This window comes from Heterodontus francisci, chromosome 7, assembly GCF_036365525.1.
Source record: "Heterodontus francisci isolate sHetFra1 chromosome 7, sHetFra1.hap1, whole genome shotgun sequence".
Taxonomy (NCBI): Eukaryota; Metazoa; Chordata; class Chondrichthyes; order Heterodontiformes; family Heterodontidae; genus Heterodontus; species Heterodontus francisci.
In genome coordinates, this window is record NC_090377.1 from 92,233,576 (window position 1) to 92,245,609 (window position 12,034).

The 12,034-nt window shown below is 41.4% G+C and overlaps 1 protein-coding gene across 6 annotated transcripts in view; it reads left to right on the forward strand.

Moving 5' to 3' along the window:
• myo1b (myosin IB) overlaps positions 1-12,034 on the forward strand; it is a 306,869-nt gene that overhangs the window by 183,827 nt on the left and 111,008 nt on the right. The window lies entirely within an intron of this gene.

The window sequence follows — 12,034 nt, forward strand, 5'->3', positions numbered from 1 at the left end:
ATGCGGGAAAAAAGGTTCTTCCACAGTAGAACAGTCCATAGTCTAACTTCAGCAGGTAATGCTTTCCTTCTCTAGCGAATTTCAACAATTAACAACTTGCAAACACTTTCAATGGAATTAATCTGACTTTAGAGTTTTTTAAGGGATAAAAGATTGTCACAGTCTAACTTCCCTTTCTTCAATTTAAATTACCAGAGATTTACCAGAGTCCTTTGCTTGATGTTTTTAGAACTTCAAGAGATAATAATTAAACAGACAAAAATCCTATTTCCTTCAGTTTAAATGGTTGAGAGCTCTTTTTCAGTGCTGACACCACAGCTGTCTGTGTCTTCTATCTGTGTGTTCGAACTGTCTTACTAACTGCCAATTCAAACTGAATTGAAACAAATGTATCGCATCAGGCTCACTCCCAGCGGCTGTTCCTATGGTGTCGAGAATGCACCCTTTGAATCGTAGTCTCCAAATGGCTGTTTCTAAGGCAACGAAAATGCACCTTCCTATAACTCCTAGGGCTTGCCGACTCTTAAAGCAATACTGATCCCTTGCAAGCCTTAAAGGCAAACTGCATATTCTGAAAAAAAAAGTACAGGATCGTGACATACTACCAAATCTGGATTTCAAAAGCAGGAAAAACACACACAGAAGGGTAACACCTAGATGCTAAAAGGTCAGATGATACCTTAGAAACAGTATAAACATGAGCGTTTCTTAAGCAAAAACTAGAAGTGTTGAATTGCTCATCAATACTTCTCACCCTATGGCTTACTCAGGGAATTTAAGGTAAAAGTTTACTTTAAATTTTGATGGATATTCTAAGATATTTTACTGTAACATTAGTAAGGTTAAACTTTTGGATTCTATTTTAGAAGTAAGATTATGTGTAACATCTCTTAGTAAGATTTGATAGAAGTAAGATTATGTGCAACATCTCAAGACTTGATATTGTGATATACTTCTCCACTTAAAAGTGTATTGCATGTTCAATTCTTTAATAAATATATAAAAGTTAACAAATCATCTCATGTAGCACTCTGTATACAACTACAAGAACCCCCTCTGTGTCTCTTTAAGCAGAGAGATACATATTGAAGAGAGTTTCCCAGACTCTTATAATATCTGGGATATTTATGGCTTAGCCATAATTATTTTTTAAAATAGGCTATCCGAAAGATGGTAATATTCTCTGTTAGTTTGCTTTCTCTGAGGGAAAACTAGTTCAATTCTTTGGACCCAAATAAGTGTCAATAAGAATTTGTCTGGTTTGAACTTAATTAAAGGAGATTCATAGGGATATACGCCTGATTTGGTTTAGTCACTATAAGGGGTTAAAGTCATAAATCGCTTCATGCAAGCATCCTTGAAGCAGAACTTTGTCCCCACACTGGTCGTCTAGTCCCGACTAGCTCACCATACAGAAGGCCCTTGGTTTTGCAACCGTTTTCCATCCTGCGGACGTGTTCAATCCACTCAAGCTGCTTCTGTTTGATTAGTGCCAACAGACTTGGGAACTCTGCCTTTGAGAGGACAGCCACATTTGTGATTTTGTCCTGCCACAATATACCCATAATGCGCTATTGCACAATATCCCTGCTCTGGGACCCCTAACAGTTTCTACGCATATACATTTCTTTTTGTAAAACAATCTGAGAGTTAATGGCTTGCATCACCCATTTAATTTTAGAGATTTCCTTTTTCTCCAGCATTGGTTTTAAATCAGCAAGGGTAATCCATAACCTTTTCTCATTCTCACTTTTTGTAGATGGTACATTATCCCACAATGAATTAATGTTATGTATATAATTGGTACAGTATCTTCAGTACAGCCCTTGTTCAGAATGGGAACCCAGTACACATTACTCCAGAGTTAATTTTTTAATGTTTTATTTGCCCTTAAAATATTCTACTTTAGGGTGTTTCATCGTAGTACTAAGTTCCAACAAATCAAAGCTGGTATCTGGTCTAGTCTGAGTACACATCCTGTTCATTTGACCGTTCAAGCTTTGCAATTGCTCTGTTTCCTCTTCAGATATAACACCATCTTTGTTTGACCTAGTGCAATTAACTAGAATGGGAATTACACTCTTTAAATAGGATTGTTCATTTAGAGTTATTCCAAACCTTCTTTGCTTAATATCTAAACCAATATATTTAAAAGCCCCACAAGCTCGACTCCCAATTTTAAATTTGACTCTAATCTTATTAGCATATTTCTGAAATTCTGCAGTGCCACCCCATAGGAAATCATCAACATGCATCATGAAGGTGCCTAAAAGTTTTCCTTTTTGGTACCAATAAAACATTGCGGGATCTGCTTTTAGTCAAGTACAAACTATTTTCAGCAAAACAGATCTCACCAAAAAATCCCACACCATAGTTTCCATAGTTTCCCTTCTGCATCTGCTGCCTCTTTGGGTGGTTTCAGAAACACTTCTCTCTGAAAAGTATCGCCATGCAGAAATGTGGCTTTTATGTCGATTGATCTATAGTTCCATGAATATGTGGCCAAAAGAGCTAAAAGGATTTTGTAGATTACTTTTCCAGCTGTGGGAGAGCGCATTCTAACATCAGTATCACGCAGTCGCTCTTCAACGCCCCGAGCTACTGCCTTGCTTTAGCCTTAAGTCCCGTCTACAAGCACATTTTCAGTACAAATCCACCTATGTGACAAAGCTGGTTGCCCCTTATCTAGCACCTCAGAATAAGCTCCAAACTCTCTCCAACTATCAAATTCCCTTTGTCTTGCTTCTCTTGCGAGTTTATCCTCAAGGTCATTGGCAACCAAAACTTCGCAATCACAAGGACTTCTGCTCCAAGTTCTCATACGAGGCTGTTCTGTGGTCTTTATTTCATTGTCTAATCTATTCAAGCTATGGCCTCCACTTGCACTATGTCTGTTGGGCCTACTGCTGTGACATCTCCCTCTTGTACTATCACCAGTTTTTTCTCCAGTTCGTGATTGTTTTCTGTTGCAAGAGTCACTTCTCGACCCACTATCGGTACTTGCACTAATCCAGAAGCCCAGGCTAATGCCCTGAGGACACGGGTTTAAATCCCACCATGGTAGCTGGTGGAATTTAAATTCAATTCATTAATAAATTCAGTTAATTAATAAAATAAAATCTGGAATTGAAAGCTAGTCTCAGTTATTGGTGCCATGAAACTGTCATCGATTGTTATAAAAACCCATCTGGTTCATTAATATTCTTTATGGAAGGAAATCTGCCATCCTTGCTTGGTCTGGCCTACATGTTATTCCAGACCAACAGCAATGTGGTTGATTCTTAACTGCCCTCTGAAATGGCCTAGTAAGCCACTTAGTTGTCAAGGGCAATTACGGGTGAGCCTGCTCCAACATTCACTAAGTTCATGGCTGAACTGATTACTCCACATTTCCACCTACTCCCGATAACCGTCCACCCCCTTGCTTATCAAGAATCTATCTACCTCTGCCTTAAAAATATTCAAAGACTCTGCTTCCACCACCTTTTGAGGAAGAGAATTCCAAAGACTCACGACCCTCTGAGAGAAAGGATTTCTCCTCATCTCTGTCTTAAATAGGTGGCCTCTTATTTTTAAACAGTGACCCCTAGTTTGAGATTCTCCCACAAGGGGAAGCATTCTTTCCTTAACAACCCTGTCAAGACCCCTCAGGATCTTATATGTTTCAATCAAGTTGCCTCTTACTCTTCTAAATTCCAGCAGATACAAGCCATGCCAGTCCAATCTTTCCTCATAAGACTGTGCGCCCATTCCAGGTATTAGTCTGGTAAACCTTCTCTGTACTGCCTACAGCGCATTTACATCCTTCCTTAAATAAGGAGACCAGTACTGTACACAGTACTCCAGATGTGGTCTCACCAATGTCCTGTATAACTGAAGCATAACCTCCCTACTTTTGTCTTCAATTCCCCTCGCGATAAACAATAACATTCTATGAGCTTTCCTAATTACGTGCTGTACCTGCATACTAACCTTTTGTGATTCATGCACTAGGACACCCAGATCCCTCTGAATTTCAGAGCTCTGCAATCTCTCACCATTTAGATAATATGCTTTTTTATTCTTCCTGCCAAAGTGGACAATTTACCACTTTCCCACATTATATTCCATTTGCCAAGTCTTTGTCCATTCACTTAACCTATCTATATCCCTTTGTAGTCCTCTTATGTCCTCTTCACAAGTTATTTTCCTACCTATCTTTATGTCATCAGCAAATTTAGCAACCACGTCTTCGGTCCCTTCATCTAAGTCATTTATATAATTTGTAAAAAGTTGAGGCCCCAGCACAGATCACAGTGGCACACCACTTGTTACATCTTTCCAACAAGAAAATGATCTATTTATGCCTACTCTCTGTTTCCTGTTAGCTAGCCAATCTTCTATCCATGCCAATATGTTACGCCCTACACCATGAGCTTTTATTTTCCACAATAACCTTTGATGTAGCACCTTACCAAATGCCTTCTGGAAATCTAAGTACAATACATCCACTGGTTCCCCTTTATCCACAGCACATATAACTTCCTCAAAGAACTCCAACAAATTGGTTAAACATGATGTCCTTTTCACAAAACATGTTGATTCTGCCTGATTATCTTGAATTTTTCTAAATGCCCTGCTATAACGTCTTTAATAATAGCTTTTAACATTTTCCCTAAGATAGATGTTAAGTTAACTGACCTGTAGTTTCCTGCTTTCTGTCTCCCTCCCTTTTTGAATAAAGGAGTTACCTTCGCTATTTTCCAATCTAACAGAACCTTCCCCGAATCTAGGGAATTTTGGAAAATTTAAAATTAACATATCAACTATCTCACTAGCCACTTCTTTTAACACCCTAGGATGAAGTCCATCAGGACCCGGGGACTTGTCAGCTCGCAGCTCCAACAATTTATTCAGTACCACTTCCCTGGTGATTGTAATTTTCTTGAGTTCCTCCCTCCCTTCCATTTCCTTACTTACAGCTAATACTGGGATGTTACTTGTATCCTCAATAGTGAAGACTGATGCAAAATATCTGTTCAATTCATCTACCATCTCCATATTATCCATTATTAATTCCCCAGACTCACTTTCTATAGGACCAATGCTCACTTTGTTAACGCTTTTCTTTTTAAAATATCGATAGAAACTCTTACTATCTGTCTTTCTATTTCTGGCTAGCTTTCTCGCGTACTCTAATTTTACCTTGCTTATCAATCTTTTAGTCATTCTTTGTTGTTTTTTATATTCTGTCCAATCTTCTGACCTGGCTCCCATCTTTGTGCAATTATAGGCTTTTTCTTTAAGTTTGATACTTTATTTAACTGTTTTAGTTAACCACGGATGGCGGGTCCCACCCTTGGAATTTTTCTTTCTCATTGAAATGTATCTACTCTGTGTATTCTGAAATAGCCCCTTAAATGTCTGCCAATGTCAGAAAAATGTTCTTCGTTTCCAACCTTCACCTTTAGTGACCATTCTTTTGACCAGGTGAGGAAGGGGGGTCTCAGGCTCCCCCCTCACCCCTTTCTTAGTTTGGCCGTAACAGGGTTTAACCTTTTAAAACATAGTGTCTTTAGCTTCACCTTGGTGAGTCCTTGCACACTGCTTTCTAATTGTAATTCTAAATGAACCAATTAGACAGGCTTTCTCCGGTTCAAACAAGAAAGGTGTAAGTTTATTAACCTTAACACTCTAACTCAGTTAAAACTACTAAAAATGCCTGACACAACCATGCTAGCATGCAGACGCGATAAACACACACACAAATAGATACAGAGGAAGAGAATGAATTAAAGGGGGAATGTTTGAATTAGTAGATGGAGTTGAGTTACTGTTTTTGGTTTGGATGTAAAGACCTTGATTGGAGTTAAGTCTTGCAGTTCTCATTGGAGCCCAGTGCACACTTTCAAACTTGTTTTGCGGATAAGGCTGTAGGGGTCTTCTGTCGTGATGCTTAAGTTGCTTCCGTGGGTCCCTGGAACGTTACACGAGAGAGAGAGAGAGAGAGAGAGAGAGAGAGACCTTGCTTCTCTTTGGTCTTCAAAATGTCAGTCTGCCCAAACCGTTCTGTGAGGCACAATTCAATCAATCCTCAGGCTGGGCAGCAGGTTAGTCGTGTGACCAGCTGTTTGTTTGAAACAGCATTGCCTGCAAGGGTTGTTGATTCTTCAAAGCTTACGAGACACACTCAGTTTGTCTCAAATGTCTTTTGATCATCACTATTGACAAAACCCATCTGGCTAATTGAATCAGGGAGCACTCCCATTGTATCTTTATGCAACTGTCTCTCAGAATGCAAATGTGCAGCCATGCTTTCAGCCATTCAGATTTGTGGTCTTTTTGAACAATTATGTTCAATTCCCAGTAAAAGTTCAAATCATGTTCCATATGACGAAATTAACATGTTTCCGTTTGGCAGATGTGGTTTCAGTCACAACATTATCTGCTATAATGCTCTATTTCTTGAAGCCAGGCAGTGAAAGATAGAACTGGAGCCTAATCTTGACACACTTTTATAAGCCTTTTTTTTAACAGGGATGCACATTACAAACATGCAACTCCTAATGTAATCACAACAGTTTCAATCTGTGTGGAGAGAGAAACAGAATTAACGTTTCAGGTCTGTGACCTTTCATCAGAACTGGCAAATGTGAGAAATGTAATGGGCTTTGAGCAAGTGAAAGGTGAGGGGTGGGGGGGAAGAAGAACAAAAGGCCCCATCCCCCCCGTTCCGGTACATTGATGTCTGTATTGGTGCCATTTCCTGCGCTCGCCCCAAACAGGAAAATGTCATCAACTTTGCTTCCAATTTCCACACGTGTCTCACCTTTGCGTGGTCCATCTCCAACACTTCCCTTCCCTTCCTTGAATTCTCTCTCTCCATCCCTGGGGATAGGCAGTCCACTAATATTCATTATAAGCCCACCAACGCCCACAGCTACCTCGACTACGTTTCCTCACACCCTGCCCCTGTATGAACTCCGTTCCATTCTCCCAGTTTCTCCATCTGACGCATTGGTCCCGATGATGCAACCTTCCACAACAGCGCTTCTGGTATGTTTTCCTTTTTACTCAAATGAGGATCCCCCCCGACTGTGGTTGACAGGGCCCTCAACCGTGTCCGACCCATTTCGCGCACCTCTACCTCACCCCCTTCCCCTCCCTCTCAGAACTACGACAGGGTTCCCCTTGTCCTCACTTTCCACCCCACCAACCTTCTCATCCAAAGGATTATCCTCCACCATTTCTGCCACGTCCAGCATGATGTCACCACCAACACATCATATCCTCCCCTCCCGTGTCAGTATTCCCAAGGGATCGTTCTCTTTGCGATATCCTAGTCCACTCCTCCATCACCCCCAACACAACGTCCCTTTCCCATAGAATTGCAGGAGGTGTAATACCTGCCCTTTTTCCTCTCCTCACCGTCCAGGGCCCCAAACACTCCTTCCAGGTGAAGCAGCGATTTACTTGTACTTCTTTCAATTTAGTATACTGTATTCACTGCTCACAATCCTCTACATTGGGGAGACCAAACGCAGATTGGGTGACCGACTGCTATGTGGAGCAACTCCACTCAGTCCGCAAGCATACCCCTGAGCTTCCAGTTGCTTGCCATTTTATTTCATCACCCTACTTCCATGCCAACATTTCTGTCCTTGGCCTGCTGCAGTGTTCCAGTGAACCTCAATGCAAGCTCGAGGAACAGCACGTCAACTTCCGATTAGGCATTCTGTAGCCTTCTGGACTCACATTGAGTTCAGCAATTTCAGAGTATGACTGCCATTTTATTTTATTCTATTTTTCAATCATGTCCCTGTCATAAACTTATTTTTCAGGCTTTTGCTTTTGGACAGAGCTGTTCGTTATTCTGCCATTAACACTCTCTCTGGACTAATGCTTTGTTTTTTAATTCAAGTATTAGCACTCCCTTTGCCTTTGTCCCTTGACATCTTTGTCACTTAATCTCTGCTGCCCTGTGCCCTATCAGAGACTTTCCCTGTTGTTGTTCTTCTCCCCCTCCCCCTTTCACTTGCTCAAAGCATATTACATTTCTAACTTTTGCCAGTTCTGATGAAAGGTCACAGACCTGAAAAGTTAACACTGTTTCCCTCTCCACAGATCTGCTGAGTATTTCCAGCACTTTCTGTTTTTATTTCAGATTTCCAGCATCTGCAGTATTTTGCTTTTATTATTTGTTTCAGTCTGTTCCTATTTATAGGAGCACAAGTGATTCCCCAGTTAATGCCAACCAGCTGCATAGAATTAAACATGCACTTTATAGACAATTAATAGCATCAACCATATGATACATTCCACCACTTTGCTCCTGGCCTCCAATGTGGTTGTTGGACACAGTAGGAAAAGTTTAAATTTTAAAGGTCACTGACTCTGAGAGAAACAGATTGCTGCAATTTAAAAAAAAATACAAAATCTGTAGATTCTTTCGATTGCACTGCTGATCACCATTGGTTTTGGCAAAGTGTTGCTGCAGTTTCCCTTCCCTCTAAATATTTGAACTATTCAACCCCTGGGTAATAGCCTGGGGTCAGGGGTATAGGAAAGGAGCTGGTGGAAGATCTGCCCAACTGAAAATCAGCTGTCATTTGCAACAACAAAGCAAATCAAGGTTTGAGTGTCAATGATTTAACATAAATGGAGGAGCAGATTTCGAGGATCCTCAACGTTTACAGTCTGGGGCTGATTTCACATCAGAACAGATACAGCCAAGATGCACTGCAGCAATGCACCAAGGCTCCTTAGACAGCACCTTCCAAACCCGCGACCTCTACCAATTAGAAGGACAAGGGCAGCAAATACATAGGAACACCACAACCTGCAAGTTCCCCTCCAAGTCTCACACCATCCTGACGTGGAATTATATCGCCGTTCCTTCAAGGTCGCTGGGTCAAAATCCTGGAACTCCCTTCCTAACAGCACTGTGGGTGTACCTACCCCAAATGGATTGCAGCGGTTCAAGAAGACCGCTCACCACCACCTTCTCAAGGGCAATTAGGGATGGAGAATAAATGCTGGCCTAGCCAGTGACGCCTACATCCCATGAATGAATAAACAAAAATTAACCAAAGAGCTTCAGTTATGCATTTATTCAGCTCCAGTATATGATTGTTTTCAAGAAATTCCTCAAGGCCAGATCAATTGATCTGCAATATAAACAAAAGATGCTGGAAATCCTCGGCAGGTCAGGCAACATCATTGAGAGTGAAACAGAGTTAACATTTCAGGCTGATGACCTTTTGTCATGCCATGCTAGGTCAAGAATGAGGCACATTAATTTTGTCATGAACATTGATTTTAAAATGTTCCTGGAGCGAGGAAATAATTGTTAAACAGATCAACCATGGCTGGAAAAGACATTTGCATATTAACAGACAGTGCTTGGAAGGACAAAGGACCATTCCCTGACACATTCAACCAACAATGGACCTTGATCACCAGGTATTGTGCGTAACAGGAGCATTCCAGAGATTGCTAAGGTAATACAATCCAGGACTAGTTAGACCAGCTGGTCACATAACTAACTGGCTACTCCAGGGTCTTTTGAACTAGCCACAGAGAGTTTGAACTCAGAAAGATTGCTTGCTCCTGTACTGAGAAGATCTCTCCTGTCTGCTCCCATCTCTTTCTCACAAGCCTATGAATCCACTGAAGACACATGAACCCCAAGAGAGAAAAGTCTCCTACAGCGAACAAGGTTTAAGAAGAATACTGGGCCCCAGCGAAAAGCAAGATCTACCTACAATCAAGTACTCTACTGTGAGCTTGAAGAACCATAACAACAACTGTTCAGATATTGCCTCAAATTTTTCCACTTTATTTTTCTTCTCTTTTCTGTCTCTATTTTGCATGTGTGAATCGCATACGCATGCTAGTGTGGGCGCGTCGTGTATTCATAGGCTTCAACCGAATTAGAGTTTAGTTTAATAAATTTCAATCTTTCTTCTTTAAACCTAAGAAAACCTGTTTGTGCTGGTTTCTTTGCCTTATAATTGGAAAGTGGTGAACAAGGATTCACCAAGGGGGAGCTAAAACACGGTGTGTTTAAAATTAAACCCTGTTACAGTAAGACCGGGCGAAGACTGAAATGGACCCTTAGACACCTTTCTCACCTGGTCATAACAGAAATTTGGGGGCTACCGTCCTGGATTTCACCTATAGACAAACGAGTGAAATTGGAAGTGGGAAGCCAAATTGTTCCCAATCAAAAAAGAGCAAGATTTCAATACAAATTTTCTTGTGATTGTGTGTGCTAGAATACTAACATGTCTGCAACTGAAGCTAGTAGCTCCCCAAGCCAGGGTGAAGTAACTTGGGATAAGTTAAAAGCATTGTCTATGGAGGAGTTGAGGAAAATGGTTGAGCAGTGTGGGATCACTGAATGTGGCAAGGCGAGGAAGTCTGAACTCCTTAGACTAGTGGCCAACCATTTTTCCTTTGAATCTGAGGAAACAGAAACAGTTAGAAGTAGACCCTGACAGGGAATTGCTAGCAAAGCTACAATTGGAACAGAGGAAACTTGAATTAGGGAAAGAAAGAAGGAGACAGGAGAGGGAGAAAGAGAGAGCCTTCCAGAAGGAATGTGAAAAAAAAGAAAGACAGGAGAAAGAAAGAGAGAGTCAGGAGAGAGAGAGAGAGAACCTTACAGAAAGAATGTGAAGAAAGAGAGCTAAGGTGGCTTGAGTTAACTATGGGGTGACAGAGTAACCCCAGTGAAAGCATGGCCAATATGGCGGAGCGTAATTCAGGGCTGGGTACAAAATTGTTAAAACTAGCTCAACTAATTCCAAAATTCAATGAGGAAGATGTACAAGAATATTTTGTGTCCTTTGAGAAACTGGCAAAGCAGCTAAAATGGCCAGCTGAGACCTGGCCTCTTTCACTACAAAGCAAGCTAACTGGAAAAGCCCCTGAGGGTTATTCCCGGTAAAAAGATGAGAGTTCATCAAATTTAGAACTGACAGAAAATGATATCCTCGGGGCATATGAATTAGTACCCGAAGCCTATCGCCAAAAGTTTAGAACCCTCAAAAAGCAAGCTCATCAAACTTATCTGGAGTTTGAAAGAAGTAAGCAGCTGGCTTTTGACCAGTGGCTGAGGGCTCTTAAAGTACAGCTCAGCTATGAGAATCTCAGAGAAGTAATTCTGTTAGAGGAATTTAAACACTCTCTCCCACTCTCCATAAAGACCTATGTAGAGGAGCAGCAGGTCCAGAGAACCCGGCAAGCGGCCATTCTGGCCGATGAGTTTGCTTTAATTTATAAGTCGGTTTCTCAGGGGAGACCCTTTCCTGGTCACCCCCACAAATCCAAAAAGGACAAAGGGTGGGAAGGTGATAGGAGCCCAAGCAGTCCTGAGAGAGAAAGGAAAGCAGGAGACACAGTGGGGGTGCTGTGAGCAAGAGTGAGACCCGGAGACCTGTGTACTTCCATTGTAATAAAGCAGGACATTTAAAAGCTGACTGCTGGAAACTAAAGGGAAAACCTGTAGGGTTAATTAGGGCACATCCGCTCAGTGAAGACAGGAACCTGATGGAAAGCACAGCAGAACAAGGTGTGGCTTTAACTGCAGTAAGAGCGAGACCCAGGAGGCTGACGGCTGCAAGTGCAAGAAAATTTAATAGGATTCCTGAAGGTAATCAGGATTTTGTGTCTGAAGGGAAAGTAACCCCATACCCCTCGAGTACTGGCTATTCCAGGGTCTTTTGAACTAGCCACAGAGAGTTTGAACTCAGAAAGACTGTTTGCTCTTGGACTGAGAAGATCTCTCCTGTCTGCTCCCATCTCTTTATCACAAGCCTGTGAATCCACTGAAGACACATGAACCCCAAAAGAGAAAAGTCTCCTACAGTGAACAAGGTTTAAGAAGAATAAAGGACCCCAACGAAAAGCAAGATCTACCTACAATCAAGGACTCTACAGTGAGCTTGAAGAACCGTAACACAAACTCTTCAGATATTGCCTCAAATTTTTCCACTTTATTTTTCTTCTCTTTTTTTGTCTCTATTTTGCATGTGTGTATCGCATATGCATG